A 21,400-nucleotide genomic window follows, 5' to 3' on the forward strand; every position below is an offset into this window, starting at 1 on the left:
CATCTATGATTTCTTTCAGTGGTGTTTTGTAGTTTTCCTTGTAGAAGTCTTTCACCTCCTTGGTTAGATGTATTCCTAAGTATTTTACTTATTTATTTTTTGTGGCTATTGTAAATGAAATTGCATTCTTGATTTGGCTTTCAGCTTGAACATTATTGGTGTAGAAAAATGTTGCTGATTTTTATACATTGATTTTGTGTTCTGAAACATTACTGAAGTCATTTGTCAGTCCCAGGAGCCTTTTGACAGTCTTTAGGATTTTCTAATTTAATAAACATTTATAGAAGACCCACTACATGCAAAGTTTAAAGAACATGAGGCCGGGCATGGTGGCTCATGCCTGTAATCCCAGCACTTTGGGAGGCCAAGGTGGTGGTGGTGGATCACCTGAGGTCATGGGTTTGAGACCAGCCTGGCCAACATGGCAAGATCCCATCTCTACAAAAATACAAAAATTAGCCAGGCATGGTGGTGCGTGCCTATAGTCCCAGCTACTTGGGAGGCTAAGGCAGGAAAATTGCTTGAACCTGGGAGGCGGAGGTTGCAGTGGGCCGAGATCGTGCCACTGCACTCCAGCCTGGGCGACAGAGTGAGATTCTGTCTCGGGGAAAAAAAAAAAAAAAAAAAAAATCACCTCAGCCACTCAGAGTGCAAAGTGAAGAGAAAATGCCTGAAATTTTTGAGTTTATAGGAGATGTGACAGTGTCTAATGCAAATCAGTAATAATTTGGAAAGAGTTCAATAAAGTATTTTTATCAAATGCAGAGTTGCCAAAAATCTGCCTTTCTGCAAACCCATCCTCCACACTGTTTCTGGAATGGTTGCTAGGTGCTAGTTGTATCAGAAGCAAAGACTCACTCAAACCTTTTTAAGAGAAAAAGGTTTTGTGGCAAGTTCACATGGACTGGACCTGGATCTAAGGCTGGTCTAAGGTGAGCTCTTCTGTCTGGATCTCGTGGTCTTCATCTTCCACTACAGTACCCTGGCCTCCTCCCTCTACCCAATGGACAATGTTGTCTTTCTTTCCTTCCTTTCCTTCTTCTCCTCTTCTCTTTTCTTTTGTTTTGAAACAGTCTCATTCCTGTTGCCCAGGCTGGAGAGCGTGGTACAATCATAGCTCACCGGACCTCCCAAGTATCTGGGACCAAAGGCATGTGCCACCATGCCTGGCCCAGTGTTGTCTCATCCTTGTAAACTTCAACATGGAAGGAGCCAGGTTGGCTGGCTTAGTAATGACCATAGTCCCTATTGACCAGAACAATCCTTTCAGGCCACCTCAAGGTCCTGCCCTGGATCAGATCCTGTGGTCCCTCTTCTCTGATTATGGTCAACCCTGTCCAACTCAGTCCAGGGCAGCTTCCCAGAGCAGGGTCTGTAGGCAGGTTGGCTTCATGTAGAAGGGGAAGTTGGTGTGGAAAGTCCTGTATCTACCTGACAGGTTCACGATATATTTTTTAAGACAGAAAATTATGTCATAGGGCCAGGTGTGGTGGCTCACATCTGTAATCCCAGAACTTTGGGAGGCCGAGGCAAGTGGATCACTTGAGGTCAGGAGTTCAAGACCAGCCTGGCCAACATAGGGAAACCTTGCCTCTACTAAAAATGCAAAAATTAGCCGGGCATGGTGGCTCATGCCTATAGTCCCAGCTACTCGGGAGGCTGAGGCAGGAGACTCACTTAAGCCTGGGAGGTGGAGGTTGCGGTGAGCTAAGATTATGCCATTGCACTCCAGCCTGGGTGACAGAGCAAGACTCTATCAAAAAAAAAAAAAAAGAGGCCGGGCGCGGTGGCTCAAGCCTGTAATCCCAGCACTTTGGGAGGCCGAGACGGGCGGATCACGAGGTCAGGAGATCGAGACCATCCTGGCGAACACTGTGAAACCCCGTCTCTACTAAAAAATACAAAAAACTAGCCGGGCGAGGTGGCGGGCGTCTGTAGTCCCAGCTACTCGGGAGGCTGAGGCAGGAGAATGGCGTGAACCCGGGAGGCGGAGCTTGCAGTGAGCTGAGATCCGGCCACTGCACTCCAGCCCCGGCGACAGAGCAAGACTCCGTCTCAAAAAAAAAAAAAAAAAAAAAAAAAAAAAAAAGAAAGTAAAGAAAGGAAGGAAGGAAAGAAAGAAGAAAGAAAGAAATAAAATTATGTCATGGTGCCCCTTTCTCAGCATCCTTTGTTTTTTCTTTAAGTTTTCTGGGTTTTCCAGCCATCACCTATGGTTATAGTTTCCAATCAACAATACTTGGGGTGATGCTTTTTGACTCCACCAAATCAGTGGCCTAAAGAATAGAACCAAGAGCTTGCTTTCTTTTATTTTTAAAGCAAAGGTCCCGAAGTCTTAAAATGCATCTTACTCATTTTCAGTGGCTAGCATGCTGGCTGGAAGAATTGACAGCCAATAAATGTTTGATGAAAACAGAACAAAACAATAAGGCTTTATTAATCTATCATAACACGATAGACTAAGTAGTTGAAAACCTCCGCCTACTTCCTTGTTCTGAAAAATCTTCCTCATTTCCATTCTGTTTTCTTCAGTTCCCTACTTGAGGGCCACTGATAGCTCAGCCTGGGGCTGCCCATCCCATTTTCCTCGTCTTGCCCTCAGCACAGGTAGAGATAAAGGATCAAAGCCCAGATCCTTCTCTGTCCTCACATCTGCACATACCTGCTCAACACACTCAAGTCTGTAAAATCATCCTGCGTCTATTAGCCTAGAGCCAGCGAAATCCAGAACTGGGGTAAGCGAGCTCCCTAATGGAAACATAACTTACTGGAGCATGGTTCTGCAGGAAGATAATGTGGAGCACGTTGCATCTCCTTCCGAAGCATCACCTTCATTTCTTCCCCAAGAATGGCAGGGATGAAAGAACCCAAAAGAAATCAGTTTCTCCACAGTCATCTCTAACCATACAGTGTTGATAATGATAACCTTTTATTTAAAAAGGCTTTCAGGGCCAGGCACAGTGGCTCAGGCCTCTAATCCCAGCGCTGAGAGATGCTGATGCAGGAGGATGACTTGAGCCTAGGACATCAAGGTTACAATGAGCTACGATTATGCCACTGTACTCCAGCCTGGGCAACAGAGGGAAACTGTATTTCAAAAAAAGAAGAAAAAATGCCGGGCGCGGTAGCTCACGCCTGTAATCCTAGCACCTTGGGAGGCCGAGGTGGGTGGATCACCTGAGGTCAGGAGTTTGAGACCAGCCTGACCAACATGGAGAAACCCCGTCTCCACTAAAAATACAAAATTAGCTGTGCCTGGTAGGGAGCACCTATAATCCCAGCTACTTGGGAGGCTGAGGCAGGAGAATCGCTTGAACCCAGGAGGCGGAGGTTGCAGTGAGCCAAGATGGCACCATTGCCCTCCAGCCTGGTCAAGAAGAGCAAAATTCTGTCTCAAAAAATATGAAAAAAATAAAATAAAATAAAATAAAATAGGCTTTGGTGGCCCTGCATTGATGAAATGGCAAACTTCACACCTTTGTACCTTTCCACGTGCTAGAGTACCACCTTCCTTCTCTGACTGGGAAACTTCTTACCATCCTGTCCCCTCCAATACTCAGCTAGCTGTTCTGGGCTTCCCTCCTAGGCTCTCCAGGAAGGACTGGCCCTGGTGTTCCTTTTGTTGTTGTTTTTAATTGAGATGGGATCTCACCATGTTGCCCAGGCTGATCTCAAACTCCTGGGCTCAAACAATCCACCCACTTCAGCCTCCCAAAGTGCTCGGATTACAGGTGTGAGCCACTGCACCCAGCCCATGGTGTTCCTTTGTACCCGTGGGCACAGCATCACCACAGGGCCCTACTGTTGATCAGCAAGATGGCAGGTCTGGTCCCATGGTTGACTCGCCGTGTTACTGTGCATAAATTATTTAACACCTCTGTGCCTCGGCTGCCTTATTTGATAGCGATGTAGAACTTGTGATATGGTGGATTCTATGAACAAAGTACTTAGAATGGTGCCTGGCACACAGTAAGCATGGACTAAATGGTAGCTCTCATTCGAATATCTCTACCATAGCTTTTAACATAGGATAAGCAAGTGTCATGGAATTTCTTCTGGAATAACTATGTAATCACAGGTTTTCTCTAAGTAAGTTAGTGGTGGAACTCAGAAGACAAAAACAGAAACCAACCCAGGGCAACTGCTTTTTCAATCAGGGTTTCCAGCTTTTCCCACCTGGAGGAATTGTGCTTTTAGCACAAGGAGACCCTACCTTCCATTCAACCAGACGGCAACAATGCAGTTGCTTGTAGGTGTCAGTCTCTCATTATTCTTTTTTTGAGACAGGTATTTTAGTAAAACGATGGGATGCAGTAAGAATTATTTGCATTTTAATAGGCTTGGTCATAAAAAGTATTCTTCTGGCTGGGTATGGTGGCTCATGCCTGTAATCCCAGACCTTTGGGAGGCCGAGGTGGGCAGATCATCTGAGGTCAGGAGCTCAAGACTAGCATGGCCAACATGGTGAAATCCCATCTCTACTAAAAATACAAAAATTAGCTGAGCGTGGTGGTATGCGCCAGGAATCCTAGCCTACTGGGGAGGCTGAGGCAGGAGAATCACTTGAACCTAGGAGGTGGAGGTTGTAGTGAGCCGAGATTGTGCCATGGCACTCCAGCCTGGGCAACAAGAGCGAAACCCCATCTCAAAGAAAAAAAAAAAGTATTTATTCTTCCTGTGCCTTCCCTTTCCCAAGCTGAGATTTGAAGTTAGTCAAATTTACACTATGCTTCTGACCTTTGGAGAAATAAACCATGGAGACGAGCGCAGTTTTCAAGTTGTCTAGTTCCTCTGAAATTATAATGGGTAGGTTTGGTTCTAGAAGAACTGTCAGTTGAGACATCCTTTTTTTTTTTTCCTGCAGCATGACTAATAATGGCAGTTTTAAAAATTGAAGCTAAAACACCTAGAATTAAGATTTTGGCAGAACACACTGAGACATTCCATGGTTTTGAACATTTTAACTATATGCCTTGATTAAATGTTCACTTCTCACTTAACAGATTTTAAAAGCAAGAGGTGGAAATAAATGATAGAAATCAAAGTTATATGACAAATGTACTTCAAATGCTTCTCCTCCAGTGAATTTTAAAAGCAAAATTAGGATTTAAAAAAAGGATGAGGCCGGCACGGTGGCTCATGCCTGTAATCCCAGCACTTTGGGAGGCCGAGGTCAGTGGATCACCTGAGGTCAGGAGTTTCTCTTAAAAAGTATCTTCAGAAAGTTTCCCTAAATTATGCAACTGATAAACTTTTTTTTCCCCAGCAAAGCTCAATATTAGAACAAAAGATGCAGACAAGTCAGATATCTAATATTAAAAGATGCCTGTACAATGAAGAATAATGAAAATAGTGGCCAGGCACAGTGGCTCACTCCTGTAATCCTAGCACCTTGGGAGGCTGAGGCAGGCAGATCACTTGCGGCCAGGAGTTCGAGACCAGCCTGGCCAACATGATGAAACCCCATCTCTACTAAAAATATTAAAATAAATAAACATTTTAAAAAATAAAGCAAATGACTGGGTGTGGTGGCTCATGCCTGTAATCCCAGCACTTTGGGAGGCTGAGGCAGGAGGACTGCCTGAATTCAGGAGTTTGCTACCAGCCTGGGAAACACGGTGAAATCCCATCTCTACTAAAGTACAAAAAAATTAGTCGGGCATAGCGGTGTGCGCCTGTAATCCCAGTCACTCAGGATGCTGAGGCGGGAGAATCGCTTGAACCCAGGAGGCGGAGGTTGCAGTGAGACGAGATCAAGCCACTGCACTCCAGCCTGGGCGACACAGTGAGACTCCATCTCAAAAAAAAAAAAAAAAAAGAAAAGAAAAAAGAAGAAAGAAAAAGAAACAATTTTTGGCCGGGCGAGGTGGGTCACGTCTGTAATTCTACCACTTTGGGAGACCGAGGTGGGTGGATCACAAGGTCAGAAATTCAAGACCAGCCTGGCCAACATGGTGAAACCCCGTCTCTACTAAAAATACGAAAAGTAACCAGATGTGGTGGCAGGCGCCTGTAATCCCAGCTACTCTGGAGGCTGAGGCAGGAGAACTGCTTGAACCGAACCCGGGAGGTGGAGGTTGCAGTGAGCCAAGGTCACGCCACTGCACTCCAGCCTGGGCTACAGAGTGAGACTCCATCTCAAAAAATAAAAACAAAAATGAAACAATTTTTAAAGGAACATAAAAGACTCCCCTCTCTCTCTCTCTCTTTTTTTTTTTTTGACTTTTCTGAGTTTTATTACCTTTTCTCTAAAAGTTAACTTTTTTACAAATGGCTATTAATGTCATATACCAGTAGAGGGCGATAAAACATTACTTTTAAGTATTATCTTAACCCCCACCAGAGTGGAAAAAAATTTTTTGGATAACTTTTCTTTTGCCCCTTCACAAAAGAAAACGATCGAAGACACTGGCAAGATGAAGAAACATAGTTCAATTGGAAGATCAAAAGTAACAGACAGATTACCATGACCTAAATTTGTAGAAGGGAGAATCATCATCTCTGTAAAAACTATCATGACAGCTCTGTTTAGATGGGTTTATGTCTCAGGGAGACAATCTTTTGTGCTAGCTCGCTGACACTGCATAACTGTGGGCAATTATGTATGGAAATCCTTCAAGCTGAAACAAATTGCAAAACTTAAGTGCACCTAGTCTGCTATACCTTTTGTGGATCTAGAATATGTAATTTAAAAAATCTAGATCGCAATAGCTTCTAGATAGATGATAGTTTGGGCATGAACCATTTAGCCATCCACTCGTGGTGTGGCAGGAGTATATGGTGAGGAGTGGCCAGTTAACATTCTCAGGGGTTGGGGTGCCATGTTTACATGGGCAGGCTTGATTCCTGGAGGCCCAGCTCATTTACCAGAAGGGCAGCCAATACCATGAATAAATCTGGTCCTGAAAAAGTAAATGCTTTGTTTCTTGGTTTATTTCCATCAGACAGAGGGGGACAAGAAAGCTTATGCCTTTCCCTGTGGCCATGCAGCACAGCTAGAGAATGTGCACTGTGGCTGGCGCGGTGGCTTACGCCTGTAATCCCAGCACTTTGGGAGTGAAGGCAGGTGGATTACCTGAGATCAGGAGTTCGAGACCAGCCTGGCCAACATGGTGAAACCCCCATCTCTACTAAAAACACACAAAAAATTATCCGGGCATGGTGGGGGCGGGTGTCTGTAATCCCAGCTACTTGGGAGACTGAGGCAGGAGAATTGCTTGAACCTGGGAGGTGGAGGTTGCAGTGAGCCAAGATCGCGCCATTACACTCCAGCCTGGGTGACAGAAGTGAAACTCTGTCTCAAAAAAAAGTAAAAAAAAAAAAAAAAAAGAAAGAGAGAGAGCAAGAATGTGCACTGTATTTAGCCTAGACTGTGGCATTGTGTTTTGCAAATTTTAGTAGTATAGAAGTAAACTATCAACACACAAAGAAAATTCCTATGGTTCTGAATATGTTAGGATTTCTATCAAACACAGGGCCCAGCCCAGGCAGTTCCCAGTGGGGTAGGCTTGGCCCTCGGTCCCTACCAACACATTGACTGGTCTCCCCACAAGATGATTTCACTGCACCGGGCGCAAGATTAGATGGTTTAGATGCTGGCATTGGAGCAGCCGCAGTAATGTGAGCTGAAAGGAATGCAGTTGTATGTCGAGAGTGCCAATTTCCAAAGCAGGTTCTTGAAACGTTGTTTCTCTCCTTATAGTGAGGGACCTGTGCTGTTATCAAGACTAGGAAGGAGATTCATTAAATGTCATCATCAGCCCGAACAGGTGGTTGGCAAAGGAACAGAAAGCACTGAGATGAAGTCTTAGAGATCGGGGTGATTGCCTGCAACTAACATTATCAACTGTGATTCCAAGAGGCTCCAGCTGTGGGAGGCCTGGAGGAAGCCACAGAGGTTATCTGGAGGGCCAGCGCTTACAATCTGGATGGACTGGATCCAGCTGAAGCCATCTGAGGCCAGCTCCAGGAAAGGCAGGTCTGGTATTAAGCTGTACAGCAGACAGTGGCGGGTGGGGAGCTCAAATTGTACTCACGGGCAACCAGGTGTGGGGAGGACGGTACGGTGGTACGGCTCTGCAAGTATAGAACAGATCCTATGGCTATCCCCACATGAGATAGTGGGAGGATATCCTTATGGGGGTTAGCCATAGGATCTGGTCTAAGCTTAACTTGAATTTGAGTAGGCTGCCTTTTCCTTTCAATGAGCCCTCCTCATGAATACTTTCCATCCAAAGATTCTCCCCTTCTAACGTTCTAAGGGCTGCCAGCCGCCTAGGGTAGGCTCTCCAGAAGCCTAGGGAAGAGAAAACAGGGGTCAGGGAAGCGTGAGTTGGGACCTCTTTTTTCTCCCATTCTTACCTGTGTTCAGTCTGGTTTACTGAAAGCAAGAGGTAATGAGCCTTTGTGGATGAGTGTGGCTGAATCACTGTGCATTATAGATATAAGATGATCTGGGAGAAGCCCCTGATGGAACCTAAGGCCCTGGTGGACTTTCTTTGAATATCATCAAATGGAACTTGAGATACAGAGGGGACTGCAAACAGGCCTGCATCGCCTGGGGCTGATCCCACAGGCAAGCACCTGTATCATTATCTCAGGTGACCCCCACAGCAGGAAGATATCATTATGCCAAGTACTCAGATAATGAAACTGCCTGGAGGAATAAGGAGTAGAGCCTGAATTTGAATTTACCACTTTGTCCTGCTGAGCATTTGGTTGGTAAGGGAGGGGTAATAAGCATTAGAGCTATTAACTAAGGAAGCAGCATGGATTACTGGTTAGAAGCAAAGCTGTGGCTCTAGCCTGCCTGGGTTTGTATCCCAGCTGTGCAAGTAACACAACCTCCCTGTGCCTCAATTTCCAATCATACCTGTCCAGTAGGGTCTTGCGAAGAGTAAATGAGTTTATACAGAAAAGTGCTTAGAGGCTGGGTGCGGTAGCTCATGCCTGTAATCCCAGCACTTTGGGAAGCCAAGGCCAGCAGATCACTTGAGGTCAGGAGTTTGAGACCAGCCTGGCCAACATGGTGAAACCCCGTCTCTACTAAAAATACAAAAGTTAGCTGGGCGTGGTGGCATGTGCCTGTAATCCCAGCTACTCGGGAGGCTGAGGCAGGAGAATTGCTTGAACCTGGGAGATGGAGGTTGCAGTGAGCTGAGATCGCGCCACTGCACTCCAGACTGGGTGACAGAGCAAGACTCCGCCTCAAAAATAAATAAATAAATAAATAAATAAATAAGCTTAGAACAATACCAGGCACATAGTCAGTTTTCCTGTACGGTGCTGACTGTGCCGCTTTGTTAAGCAACCATGCATTAAGAGAGTGGGGTTGGTTGAGACTGTCTCTAAAACTAGTGCTTTATTTGCTTAACTGCCTCCCTGAATTAGGGTCCTTTCATTCCTCATGTGAATGTTAAAAACCTAACCTATGTTTGGAAAAACAATTGATCATACAGTCATTGTAATTTGCGAGGGCTTCCCTAACAAAATACTACAGACTGTGTGGCTTAAACAACAGAAATTTATTTTCTCACAGTCTGGAGTCCAAGATCCAAGTGCCAGCAGGTTTGCTTTCTCCTGAGGCCTTGCTCCTTGGTTTGCAGATGACTGCCTTCTCCCTGTTCTCACGTGGTTTTTCCTCCCGTGCAGGCATCCTTGGCGTGTGTGCATCCAAATCACCCTTTCTTATGCCGACAGAGGTTTGATTGGGTTAAACACCCAGACTGACGGTCTCATTTTAACTTAGTCACCTTTCCAAAGAGCCTGTCTCCAAATACAGTCATATTCTGCCTTAGTGGGGGTGAGACGTTCAGCATATGAACTTGGGGAGGAAGAACACAATTCAGACTAGAATAATCAGGCTCCTCGAGGAAAAAAAAAGAATTTCGATGTGCTAACATCAATCAAAGAATGACAAGTATCATTGAAAGGAAGAAGTTGAGCGCCTGGGAGCAGCCTGGTCACTGGTGGGTATCAGAGCTCATGATCATGTGTATGTATGAGAACCACAGCATGCTTTGGGTTTTCAATTGAGTAAGAAATAATTATTCAAAAAATTTCCCTAGCTTTTTTTCTTGTTCTTTTTCTCAGCCAGCTAAAAGAAGAGGGAATGTGGCACAGGGCTCCTGGAGGGAGGTAAGTTAAGTGTCTTCTGTGATCCAGCTCAAGAAAGGCCCTTGAATAGTTCCAGGAAACAAAAGAAAGTACTTTATCCATTATGACCATTTTAATAAAATCTCCATCACGACCCATTTAAAAATAATTTTTCATCCAGGCTGAGCGGCTCACACCTTTAATCTCAGTACTTTGGAAGGCCGAGGTAGGAGGATCACTTGAGGCTAGGAGTTTTAGGCCAGCCTTGGCAGTACAGTGAGACCTCGTATCTATAAAAATATTAAAAAATTAGCCCAGCGGCCTGGCGCGGTGGCTCACACCTGTAATCCCAGCACTTTGGGAGTCTGAGGCAGGCAGATCACGAGATCAGGAGTTCGAGACCAGCCTGGTCAACATAGTGAAACGCCGTCTCTACTAAAAATACAAAAATTAGCTGCGTGTGGTGGCATGCGCCTGTAGTCTCAGCTACTTGGGAGGCTGAGGCGGGAGAATCACTTGAACCCAGGAGGCGGAGGTTGCAGTGAGCTGAGATCACACCACTGTACTCTAGCCTAGGAGACAGAGCAATACTCTGTCTCAAAATAAATAAATAAATAAATAAATAAAAATAAAAAATAGGCTGGACACAGTGGCTCATGCCTGTAATTCCAGGACTTTGGGAGGCAGAGGTATGATAATCACTTGAGGTATGGAGTTCTAGACCAGCCTGGCCTAGATGGCAAAACCCGGTCTCTATTAACAATACAAAAATGGCCAGGTGTGGTGGCTCACGCCTATAATCCCAGCACTTTGGGAGGCCAAGGCAGGTGGATCACCTGAGGTCAGGAGTTCTAGACCCTGGCCAACATGGTGAAACCCCATCTCTACTAAAACAAAAAATTAGCCAGGTGTGGTGGCATGCACCTGTAGTCCCAGCTACTTGGGAGGCTGAGGCAGGAGAATCACTTGAACCCGGAGGCAGAGGTTGCAGTGAGCAGAGATCACGCTGCTGCACTCCAGCCTGGGCGACAGAGACTCCATCTCAAAAAAGAAAACAAACAAACAAAAATTAGCCAGGCGCAGTGGTATATGCCTGCAATCCCAGCTACTCTGGAGACTGAGCAGGACAATCACTTGAACCCTGGAGGCAGAGGTTGCAGGGAGCAAGACCACACCACTGCACTCCAGCCTGGGCAACAGAGTGAAATGTATCTCAAAAAAAAAATTTTTTAATAAAACAATAAAAAACAGGCCAGGCGCAGTGGCTCGTACCTGTAATCCCAGCACTTTGGGAGGCCGAGGTAGGTGGATCACTTGAGGTCAGGAGTTTGAGACCAGCATGGCCAACATGGTGAAACCCTGTCTCTACTAAACATACAAAAAAATAATTAGCTGGGTGTGGAGGCATGCACCTACAATCCCAGCTACTCGGGAGCTGAGACAGGAGAATCGCCTGAACTCAGGAGGCAGAGGTTGCAGTGAGTGTAGATCACGCCATTGCACTCTGGCCTTGGCAACAAGAGTGAAACAGTTTCAAAAATATAAATAAAAATAAAAAATAATGCTTTCATTATGACCTGTTTAAGAATTGATCACCAAAGGTAGAACTAAGAATGTCCTTGCTAATTAAGAAAAAAACAAAACCCTTTCACACCTTTAAATGTTTTTTGGTAACATTTACAATATAAATTTTTACCTTGACTGTGTAATTTTAGCAGCTTCTTTTGTTTTTAAATTTCAGGTTTTCCTGGTTTCTAATTTAAGACGTTTCCATGGTTCTCGTCAATTTTTGTTTATTAGTGACTAAATTTGTTGTATGTTTTAATTGGGCTGTGAAAATAAGGTGGCATTTATGATATCTTTTAATAGAATCATCGTGTGTACACATAGTTGACACGTGGTTTTACAGTACAATTGCCAAGAATAACTAATCTAGGAATAACTGCAGAATCTGCCTTGTTAGAAATAATTCGTCTACATGAAAAGACATGAGTACTTTTTAATTTTAAGTGAACATTAAAATTAGGCTATTGCGTTCTTCCTAAATAAGAATTTAACTAGTCTTAAAAAAAGAAATCACGGCTGGGCGCAGTGGCACACGTCTGTAACCCTAGAATTTTGGGAGGCTGAGGCAGGTGGATCACCTGAGGTTAGGAGTTCAAGACCAGCCTGGCCAACATGGCAAAACCCCGTCTCTACTAAACATACAAAAAATTCGCTGCACGTGGTGACAGGTGCCTGTAATCTCAGCTACTCGGGAGGCTAAGGCAGGAGAATCGCTTGAACCCGGGAGGCGGAGTCTGCAGTGACCTGAGATAGCGCCATTGCACTCCAGCCTGGGCAACAAGAGCGAAACTCCATCTCAAAAAAAAAAAGGAAAAAAAAAAAACGAAATCCAACCCAGAAAAACAGATCCCAGACTTAGAAGCCATTATATTCCAGTTCCCTTCAAGTCATCTACTTTTTGTTGTTACTGCTGTATATGTTTTGCTTTTTTTTTTTTTTTTTTGAGACGGAGTCTCGCTCTGTCGCCCAGGCTGGAGTGCAGTGGCCGGATCTCAGCTCACTGCAAGCTCCGCCTCCCGGGTTTACGCCATTCTCCTGCCTCAGCCTCCCGAGTAGCTGGGACTACAGGCGCCCGCCATCTCGCCCGGCTAGTTTTTGTATTTTTAGTAGGGACGGGGTTTCACCGTGTTAGCCAGGATGGTCTCGATCTCCTGACCTCGCGATCCGCCCGTCTCGGCCTCCCAAAGTGCTAGGATTACAGGCTTGAGCCACCGCGCCCGGCCTATGTTTTGCTTTTCTTATTTGAGTTAATTTTGTTAAGATTTTAAAATTTTTATGAGTCACTTGTCTCCAATATTTGTTTCTCCTTCTCCTTCTTCCTCTTCTTTTTTTTTAAATTCAACTCCCAAGCTTCAATGATCCTCCCACCCCAGCCTCCCAAATTGCTGGGATTACAAGTGTGAGCCAATAAGCCCAGCCCCAGTTTTTATATTTCTTAAAGCAACATCTAACTCTTAGAAAAAGCCTTGGGGTGTTTGAGTGGGTTCAGTTTTTGAGAATTTTGTCCGAAAGAAGAGCCACAGAAAATCAAAGGATACATTGTATCAATTCTCTTTTGCAATTGTTTTAGAGAAATTTGCATGATTGTTAACGTTGTTGTGCTGCTTTCTATGATAATATTATCTGTCAAGCTGAAGCTACCAGTACCATTGTCAGCTAAACTCCTGAAATGAGTCAGCTAATTTTATTTTTAACTGCTTTTTAATTGCCTACTGAGACTATCAAGAATAATATGAGGATTTTTAAAGCTTTTCTAGCAAAGTTTTGGCATATCAGATCATATAAAAAGATGGATCAAAGATTCAAAATTCTCAACTTACTTCCTTTTTTTTTTTTTTTTTTTTTGAGACGGAGTCTTGCTCTGCCGCCCAGGCTGGAGTGCAGTGGCTGGCTCTCAGCTCACTGCAAGCTCCGCCTCCCGGGTTCACGCCATTCTCCTGTCTCAGCCTCCCGAGTAGCTGGGACTACAGGCGCCCGCCTCGTCGCCTGGCTAGTTTTTTGTATTTTTTAGTAGAGACGGGGTTTCACCGTATTAGCCAGGATGGTCTCGATCTCCTGACCTCGTGATCCGCCCGTCTCGGCCTCCCAAAGTGCTGGGATTACAGGCTTGAGCCACCGCGCCCGGCCTCAACTTACTTCCATGTAAAACTCATAGCAGCTAGGTGTGATGGCTCACATCTGTAATCCCAGTATTTCGGGAGGCTGAGATGGGGCTTAAGGCCAGGAGTTCCAGACCAGCCTGGGCAACATAGGGAGATCCCATATCTACAAAAAATTTAAAAAGTAGTTGGGCGTGGTGGCAAGCATCTGTAGTCTTCAATCCTAGGGAGGCTGAGGTGGGAGGATCACTTGAGCCCAGGAGTTCAAGGCTGTAGTGAGCTATGATCAGACCACTGTGACTCCAACCTGGGTGACAGAGCAAGGCCTTGTCTCTAGAAAAAACAAACCAAAAACCAACCATAACAACAACAACAACAACCCTCAAAGCTGTAGGGCATGAATAGGTAGTAAGAATCCCTGAGATCAGAGGCCTTCCGAAATTCTTGCTATGATGTGCCATGCTTATACATACTATCTCTAAATGCACAAAGGACCGGTTGGATTTGGCAACCAATGTGCCTAACACGTGGATGTGGAGAAGCTGTGGTACAATTTAGAACAAATATCAGTGATTTAGAAATCACGTATTTACCAGAGTTAAAGTAATTTGTATACTAACAAAAACCTACCCACGAGGTTGCACTAATGTCAGAGAACAAACATTTTATCCCTGTTTCAAAGTGCTTTAAGACATTATTTTAATCCTTACAATACCTCTTTGAGGTATGTAGGTGGCAAGTCATACCAAAATAAAAATTCAAAATACAAAATAAATGGAACACTACTTAGGGAATAAAAGAGGTTCTAGTTGATCATGCGTTGTTGATTTTCTGCTTTTCTTGGAAGATCTGTTTGTGATTTCACTTTATCATATTTTGCATATAGGACCAGCATCATGGCAAACTTGATGAGGGGTTGCTATGATCTGTAAAGAGCCCCTGTGTTCCCATTGCCTTCTCCTCACCCCAGTCATGGCTGGAGATGACCGAGGGACTCAGGGTGTGCTGTCATGTCCAGAGGACAGCAGGGAGGGGGAAGCATTCTTTTTTTTTTATTATTATACTTTAAGTTCTAGGGTACATGTGCACAACGTGCAGGTTCGTTACATATGTACACATGTGCCATGTTGGTGTGCTGCACCCATTAACTTATCATTTACATTAGGAATATCTCCGAATGCTATCCCTCCAGGAGGGGGAAGCATTCTTTTCCTTCTCCACCCTACTTCCCCAGACCTCTGTCAGGCTCCTAATTTGGCTGTGTCTACAATGAAAAGAGAAAATCAAATCATGAGTCAAATACATAGACATTAAAGAAGAGAGATAATATATTGAGATGCTTAACTGGTTTTGTTTTACTGGGTTATCATGTAATGGTTGGCGTTCATCTTCAGCATCTACTGATGCCAACATCAGTGGATGCGCAGGCCAATGGCCAATGGGCCATTAAAACTAGCACATCTCCTGGAGATGGAAAAACACCAAGGAGAGATTTTCCTTTTGTGATTTAGTGGCAATTTAAACTGTTCCCACCTGAAAGGAAAGTAGCCGCAGATAAGCTCTTCTGACTAGGGCTAGCCTCTCTCTTGTCTGTGATTGATGAGGGCTTTCCATGCTTCTCTGTGATGTGAGGCTGAAGGAAAGAGAATACAACCTCAACTCTTAGCTGAAGGAAGTTTTACTTATGCTTCTCATGAAAATTGGGTACACTGACACCTGATTCTACCCCATTTCTTTTTTTTTTTTGAGACGGAGTCTCGCTCTGTCACCGAGGCTGGAGTGCTGTGGCCGGATCTCAGCTCACTGCAAGCTCCATCTCCCGGGTTCCACGCCATTCTCCTGCCTCAGCCTCCCGGGTAGCTGGGACTACAGGCGCTGCCACGTCACCCGGCTAGTTTTTTGTAGTTTTTAGTAGAGACGGGGTTTCACCGTGTTAGCCAGGATGGTCTCGATCTCCTGACCTCGTGATCCGCCCGTCTCAGCCTCCCAAAGTGCTGGGATTACAGGCTTGAGCCACCGCGCCCGGCCTTACCCCATTTCTTTTGAGACGAATTCTCACTCTCTCGCCCAGGCTGGAGTGCAGTGGTGCGATCTCGGCTCACTGCCTCCCAGGTTCAAGCAATTCTCCTGCCTCAGCCTCCCGAGTAATTGGGATTACAGTTGCGTGCCACCACACCTGGCTAATTTTTGTACTTTTAGTAGAGATGGGGTTTCACCATGTTGGCTAGGCTGGTCTTGAACTCCTAACCTCTAGTGATCCTCCTGCCCCCGCCTCCCAAAGTGCTGAGATTAGAGGCGTGAGCCACCTTGCCCAACCTCCAGCCAAGTTTTTCTTTTTTGAGACAAGGTCTTGGTATGTCGAACTTCTGGGCTCAAGTGATCCTCCTGCCTCAGCCTCCCGAGTAGCTGGGACTACAGGCGCACACCACCATGTCTGATGCAGTAACTTTTTCTAAAGATGCTTTAAAAATATTTCTGATATTTTATGCCCACTTGGTGGGAGAGAGGGACACTCGGCAATTCAACTTTGAAGCCAACTTCAAAATAGGAACATACAGGCTTTGTTTGTTTGCTTTAGTTTATCGCCTCATGAAAGTAAACCTTACGGCTCTGCCGAATTCCCCAGGAGGTCCAGGGAGTGGGGTGGGTTACATATTACTGGAATAAGGCCCACTGTCTGAACTGTAAAATACATATTCACTTGTTCTAATCTAACTCCAAGCTTCTGAAAGCCAGCTGAGGACAGGCTTTCTGATAAACATCCAATGCTAGTCCCTTTTTTTTTGATGGAGATAGAGCTCAATGTGGCTGTTGAACTTGGTTTGATGTGCTTTTATTCAGGATAAGGAGAGATTTGGAAAGAGTTCCAGATAAACCAACCATTCTGGAAGAGCTGGCTGCTCTTATTGTATATGGTCTTAGGCTGGTTGTTTAAATAAGCAAGTGCTAATGGCTTGAAATCCCCTTCACGGTTTGTCTTATACACATGCAAACATCAGCATTATTATTGTTATTTCTGTTCTGTCTCTGGGCTTCTATCATTAACATAAACTGAATTGGCTTTAGGCAGAGATGATCGCTGACATAGATTACCCCCAAAAAAGTCCAAATGTCAATTTTCTGGAAAAAAAAAATTGAAACCTTAAATTAACCTCTCCATTTCTTGTCCTCTATAAAAACCCAACATTTTATAGGGGCAGAAAGTGTCATGGTAAACAGGAGATGAACTCTGAATTTGGATAAGAAGTCTGATTATAATTAGATAAACTTCTAAGATAAGACCTCAGGTAAGTTTCTTAGCTCTTTGTACCTTATTTTCAATTTCTGCAAAATGTGAGTCATAATAACTCTTAAATTATTGGGTGGCTTGGAGGACTGATTCGGATAATAGCTGTAAAGTGCTTGGTCCATAGTTATTGTTGGAAAAAAAAGCAGTTTTTATTAACACTGGAGCATAAAGAAAACTTTCATGTGTATATTCTCATTCTGGGTAAAAAATGATTTACAGTTTATAACTGAAACCATCTTGAAAGTAGACTTACATGTATATTTATTGACTTATAGCTCATCTTGTGTCAGATGATCTGTAAATCTGAAAAATGAGGAAGAGAGCTTCCGGAGCCTAGTCTTGGATTATAGAAAGAATTTTTCCAGGTTGGAATGCTCTAGAGCTCAGGCATGCAACATAGCCGTCAAATGTTCTGTTTTCAGTTTGTTGTTGAAACACAAAATTATTTAAAGTACACATGGCATCACACGAGACAAATTAATCTTTCCTCCAGCACTATATCAGTAATCAGCTAATTAGGAATTCCATTTTTAAATGTTAAACCTTAGAATATAGAATATTTCAGTGTGTTTTAAAGGCTGTATTCACCACAAAGTAGAAACCTGATATCCCAGGGAAATACTCACTATTCATCTATGTTGACTCTCTGCCAGAGTAGACTTTGCATATGGGTGGGCCCTGTGAGTCAGCCAAATCTGAAATGTGATAAACTCTTGCCTCCTGTTTTTATACCCTAGCTGACAGTCAGTGACTGTAGGTACCATATGGAAAACACATGTACTCTGACTACATAGTTATTACCTCTTGTTTTTGATTTTTATCAACGAATGACAAGCAACTTGGTTAGTTACTATAAAATGCTAACAGTTTCTTCCTTCATTCCTATCCTGGATTCTCTTTGTCAGTAGTTTATTTACAATCACAGTTGACTCCCTTTCTCTGCTATCATGGTATGGAAATAGGGCGATTAGATTGGAAAAACTGATTATTGTAAAACAGCAATTAATTTCTTACTGCTTTACTTGAACATTCATGCATATTAGTTTTCCAAGTAAATAAGTTAAATGCCTTGTTAAACTTCCTTTCTGCCAGAAACGTTCTACCATCTGTGTTCGACATGGCAGCATTTTCTTATTCAATACATATGTCCCCCCTTTTTTGGAAGTGTGTTAAGAGCTTTAATATGACAAGAAACAGAAATAAAATAGTGAAAACACATTGTATTTCAAACATGAATGTAAGATTCAGATTTGTGACATTCAGAGAATTTGGAATTTCATGTACCATCATTAATGTTATGGCAATTCTATGAGTTCTCAAAATTAGAAAGAATTTTAATTCTAATGTGTATCGCCTTTGCGGCTTGGGAAAGCTATTTAATTTTATTGTCGCCCAGGCTGGAGTGCAGCGGCATGATATCAGCTCACTGCAACCTCTGTCTCCTGGGTTCCAGTGATCCTCTCACCTCAGCCTCATTAGTAGCTGGGACTACAGGCTTGCACCACTACACCTGGCTAATTTTTGTATTTTTTTTTTTTTTTTTTTTGAGACGGAGTCTCGCTCTGTCCCCCAGGCTGGAGTGCAGTGGCCGGATCTCAGCTCACTGCAAGCTCCGCCTCCCGGGTTTACGCCATTCTCCCGCCTCAGCCTCCCGAGTAGCTGGGACTACAGGCGCCCGCCAACCTCGCCCGGCTAGTTTTCTGTATTTTTTAGTAGAGACGAGGTTTCACCATGTTCGCCAGGATGGTCTCGATCTCCTGACCTCGTGATCCGCCCGTCTCGGCCTCCCAAAGTGCTGGGATTACAGGCTTGAGCCACCGCGCCCGGCCAATTTTTGTATTTTGAGTAGAGACAGGGTTTCAGTGTTTCACCATGTTGGCCAGGCTGGTCTGGAACTCCTAACTTCAAGTGATCCGCCCGCCTTAGCCTCCCAAAGTGCTGGGATTACAGGTGTGGGCCACCCTGCCCGGCCCAAAGATTTTATTTTAAATGGCTGTGTGAAATTCCACCTTATAGATATGCCATTATTTATTTAACCATTCTGTATAGTTGGTCATTTAGGTTATCAACAAATATGTGTTAGTATTCCTACAGAGACCCACAAGTAGTCTCTCACTAATACATAAAGTGAAGGAATAGTTTATTGAAGTTGACAAACACTGGCCCTTCACAACAGAATTGACAAAAGAAGTGGTTCACTGCTTCCCTTCTGTTACCGGTTAGTAGACAGATAACCAGAAGTAGTCTCATCTTTTGTTTGTTTGTAGTAAGATCATCCCAACCCCGAGGCTTAGTGGTCAGAACTCATACTCCCAGTACCTGTGGACGGTGGATTTTTAAATCTTTTCCACCTCATCTCATTATTTTCCTCCAAAATGGTGACTATGTTTCAATTTTTCCAGCCTTAGCATTTCTTTTATCTATCGAAAACTTTTTTTTGTAATTCCTCCAAATAAATATTGTCACTCTGCCTTGCTGCTTTGAAAAGAACAGCGGTCTTAACTCTGATAGCAAATATCGTATCAGGGAAAATAAACCATTTTGAAGCTCAAGGAATTTTCCATCAAAACAATGGACTCTAAGATGCACAGCACCTGGCATATATGTAGGAGGTGCTCTGTAGATATTTGTGGTATTAGTGGCAAAACCCAAAGGAAATTATCCCTTAAGAGAAACGAATGGTTACTTCTAATCTTACCACAGCTACCAGTTGATATGACAGCTTTCAGGACACTGGTTTGAAGACCCGAGGCTATATATATATATTTTTCAGATTATTACTTTCTATAGGCTAAGTGAAGAAAGGCTGTTTCAGGTTGATAGCAGTACCTCCTAATAATTCAGACAAAGGCCGGGCGCGGTGGCTCAAGCCTGTAATCCCAGCACTTTGGGAGGCCGAGACGAGCGGATCGCGACGTCAGGAGATCGAGACCATCCTGGCTAACACGGTGAAACCCCGTCTCTACTAAAAACTACAAAAAACTAGCCGGGCGAGGTGGCGGTGCCTGTAGTCCCAGCTACCTGGGAGGCTGAGGCAGGAGAATGGCGTAAACCCGGGAGGCGGAGCTTGCAGTGAGCTGAGATCCGGCCACTGTACTCCAGCCTGGGTGGCAGAGCGAGACTCCGTCTCAAAAAAAAAAAAAAAAAATAATAATCATAATTCAGACAAAGATTTGGAAACGGACAGTTGTTGGGGAAAGGGAATGTGAAATACGAAGTGAAGTGCCCTGACTGAAAAATCAGCATCTAAGTTTTTCACTTACTCATTAAATGGAACTTAAATTATCTATTCGACAAATAAAAATTAAACCAGACATCATCATGTGTTACTGAGGGGTAAATGTAGAAATTTCTGCCTGGGAATTGATCAAAGGGAACCATCCCTCAGTCTTCCTGTTAAGGACGAGGCAATAGTTACCCTGAAAACCAGGCCCAGAAAAGAACATCACATAGTTTTGTGAGATGGGCTTTGTAAGGATAAATTTCCTTTTTCATTTTAATTGTCCTTACCTGACATGAGACATTTTTCTTCCCTATTTTCTTCCCAGTTCAGACAGATGCAGCAGCTAAGTGATAATCAGTAGAAAATGCCTTCAAAGCAAGCTGCAACCACAAAAAACAAGGAAGGAGAAAAGAACTTTTTCTCTTAAGCAGAACCAGGGATGACCTAAATACTTTGTCACCCTTCAGAGACGGCAACGTTTACATTTTTGACTTAAAAAAAAAAAAACAAAAACAAAAACAAAACTTCTTTTGTAATCTCTTCTTTCAATCTTATTATCACTATCATGTTTTTATGTCTGTTTTCTTGATCTTTGTTTTTTATTTATTTTTATTTTTATTTTTATTTTTATTTTTTATTTTTATTTTTTTTTTTTTTTTTTTTTTGAGGCGGAGTCTCGCTCTGTCTCCCGGACTGGATGCAGTGGCCGGATCTCAGCTCACTGCAAGCTCCGCCTCCCGGGTTTACGCCATTCTCCTGCCTCAGCCTCCCGAGTAGCTGGACTACAGGCGCCCGCCGCCCGCCGGCTAGTTTTTTTGTTTTTTAGTAGAAACGGGGTTTCACCGTGTTCGCCAGGATGGTCTCGATCTCCTGACCTCGTGATCCGCCCGTCTCGGCCTCCCAAAGTGCTGGGATTACAGGCTTGAGCCACCGCGCCCGGCCTATTTTTATTTTTTTGAGATGGAGTCTCACTCTGTCGCCTAGGCTGGAGCAGTGGTGTGATCTTGGCTCAATGCAACCTCTGCCTCCGGGGTACAAGGGATTCTCCTGCCTCAGCCTCCTGAGTAGCTGGGATTACAGGCACCCGCTACCACATCCAGCTACTTTTTGTATTTTTAGTAGAGATGG

This window comes from Trachypithecus francoisi, unplaced genomic scaffold (genome assembly GCF_009764315.1).
Source record: "Trachypithecus francoisi isolate TF-2019V2 unplaced genomic scaffold, Tfra_2.0 Contig01461, whole genome shotgun sequence".
In the NCBI taxonomy this organism is placed as follows: domain Eukaryota; kingdom Metazoa; phylum Chordata; class Mammalia; order Primates; family Cercopithecidae; genus Trachypithecus; species Trachypithecus francoisi.